Genomic DNA, 3,176 nt, shown 5'->3' on the forward strand with positions numbered 1-3,176 from the left:
AAAGCTCCATCCATAAAATTAGCGAGGGAAGTCACAGCTACAGATAAGCTAAAAGCATCCATCCAATGGCATAGAATTTATGGGCTGAAACTTGGAATCAAAGATCTCAAGTCCCTTTGAGATGTCTAAGTGAATGATTAAATTTTAAAATAGCCATTGGAAGGACAGGCACTACAGACGGTAGTGTAGTTGGAACAAGTGAAAACTTGGCCAAGCTGTTTGGCTGCGAGACAAGGAGCCAAAGGAGATGTTGCAGGGAAAGAAAATGTTTGGCTAAAGAGAAGGAAGAATTTTCTAATAACCTCAATTGACCAGTGATGGAATAGATCACCAGTAGTAGAGACAATCAGACCAGCCAAACGGGCCGCTAGCTGTCAAAGGTACTGCAGAAGGGATTTTCGTTCATTAAAAAGAAACTTAAATTACATCAGCTTAAAGGTTCTATTTAACTCTGTTATTTGTATGCACATGTGATGGAGTTTGGATGTGTTGTCCCCACCAAAATTCATGTGGAAATCTGATCCCTAATGTGGCAGTGTTGGAAACTAATTGAGTCATGGGGGTGGATCCTTCATGAATGGTTTAGTGCTCTCTCTGGGGGGTGGGGGGTCCTGAGTGAGACCTCACTTTATTACTTGCTGCAAAATCTGGTTGTCTAAAAGACCCTGGCACCTCCCCCCTCTCTGTCTCTCTTGCTCCCTCTCACTACGTGATCTGCTAGCACCCACCGGCTGCTGCCACTTTCCACCATGAGTAGAAGCAGCCTGAGGCCCATGCCAGATGCAGCTGTCCCAGAATCGTAAGCAAAATAAACCTCTGTTCTTTATAAATTACCCAGTCTCAGGTATTTCTGTTATAGCAACACAAAACAGACAAATACACACACGTTATTATATGGTAACAGACACTACTGTGAGCCTTCCCCTGGAGAGGCTGCGTAAGTCCACAGTCTCCTAAGCAAAATCCTTGCGACTGCACGTGTCCAAGTTCATTTTTTCAAAAGTTCGTTTTAAGAAGATAATATAGTATATTCCCAGCAGGGGCAAGAGCAGTAATCTGTCTCAAATTGCATTAATATTTCTATACCTAACTGTACACATATTCAAATAAAGGACTTATAAAGATTGTTAATAATGTCATGTAATTCTGGTCATGTAATTCTGGTTTTTGCTGCCAAGTTAGTTTTGATGTCAAATTTATGAATATAACTGTTTTCAGATCCTTTTTGATTTGAGAATGACAGACTAGAATCCTGTATCTTAGATTTTAGAATCAGAAATTACCTGAGTTTAACCCTGGACTCACCAGTTAAAATATGAGGGTACTTCAATATGTTCACAGAAAAAAAGAATCAAGAGAGAACAAAAATCTTTTCATGAACTTTTTGAAATACCCTGGTATTTTAACTGTTGAGGCCCAGATTTTTTTTTTTTTTTGTCCTTTTTGAGACCGGCTGCACCATGCTCAGCCAGTGAGCGCTGTGAGCGCACCGGTCATCCCTATATAGGATCCGAACCCCCAGCGGGAGCGCTGCTGCGCTCCCAGCGCCACACTCTCCTGAGTGCGCCACAGGCTTGGCCCTGTTGAGGCCCAGATTAACCTCAGGTAATGTCTGATTCTCAAATCTGAGATGTGGGATTCTCACCCAACGTTCTCAAAGGTGGGAAGATTTGTATTATCTTTCTATTCTATTTTTCCATGAACTTTTTGAAGTATCTACATATGCATCCTTGGGCAAGCTGTTTAACCAGTTTCCTCTCGTGGAAATCGGTGTTAATAATGCATATCTCTTTAGGATGTTACAGCGAATTTCTAAACCTATGCCTGAAAACAAAAGCTGTTGGACTGTCACCGAGGTCAGAAGGAAATGTCGTAGCTTTCCAGAGGATGTGTGCACCCCTTCCTAGCATAAGAGCTCTTTGAAGTAGCATTTGTATGTTTTTATGTTTGTACCCAGTACCATATACACTAATTTTCTTAAATTATATTGAATTACACTGAAAAAAAGAGATGTTCAGTGAGGAGATGAAAAGACTCTCAAGCCATTTGGAAGATTCCCATGAAAGGATTCTAGAATTCACTTCTGTAGGGCTTTCAGAGCAGGGGAGATTCAGCCATTCTGGCCTCAGAGTGTCCTACCCAAAAGCAGGCGTGGGAGACAACGACCTTGATACTCTTCTTTTCCTGTGTTCCTAAGATTCCAGGATTTGGGCCTTTGGAGGTGTTAATGGAAAATTAATAATAATGATGTTGATGATGTGAATAACAATAAAAACATACAAATGCTACTTCAAAGAGCTCTTGTGCTAGGAAGGGGTGCACACATCCTCTGGAAAGNTAAACCTCTGTTCTTTATAAATTACCCAGTCTCAAGTATTTCTGTTATAGCAACACAAAACAGACAAATACACACATATTTTATTTATCACACACACGTTATTATATGGTAACAGACACTACTGTGAGCCTTCCCCTGGAGAGGCTGCGTAAGTCCACAGTCTCCTAAGCAAAATCCTTGAGACTGCACGTGTCCAAGTTCATTTTTTCAAAAGTTCGTTTTAAGAAGATAATGTAGTATATTCCCAGCAGGGGCAAGAGCAGTAATCTGTCTCAAAATGCATTAATATTTCTATACCTAACTGTACACATATTCAAATAAAGGACTTATAAAGATTGTTAATAATGTCATGTAATTCTGGTCATGTAATTCTGGTTTTTGCTGCCAAGTTAGTTTTGATGTCAAATTTATGAATATAACTGTTTTCAGATCCTTTTTGATTTGAGAATGACAGACTAGAATCCTGTATCTTAGATTTTAGAATCAGAAATTACCTGAGTTTAACCCTGGACTCACCAGTTAAAATACGAGGGTACTTCAAAATGTTCACGGAAAAAAAGAATCAAGAGAGAACAAAAATCTTTTCATGAACTTTTTGAAATACCCTGGTATTTTAACTGTTGAGGCCCAGATTTTTTTTTTTTTTTTGTCCTTTTTGAGACCAGCTGCACCATGCTCAGCCAGTGAGCGCTGTGAGCGCACCAGTCATCCCTATATAGGATCCGAACCCCCAGCGGGAGCGCTGCTGTGCTCCCAGCGCCGCACTCTCCTGAGTGTGCCACAGGCTTGGCCCTGTTGAGGCCCAGATTAACCTCAGGTAATGTCTGATTCTCAAATC

Source organism: Galeopterus variegatus, unplaced genomic scaffold (assembly GCF_000696425.1).
Source record: "Galeopterus variegatus unplaced genomic scaffold, G_variegatus-3.0.2 Scaffold533, whole genome shotgun sequence".
In the NCBI taxonomy this organism is placed as follows: domain Eukaryota; kingdom Metazoa; phylum Chordata; class Mammalia; order Dermoptera; family Cynocephalidae; genus Galeopterus; species Galeopterus variegatus.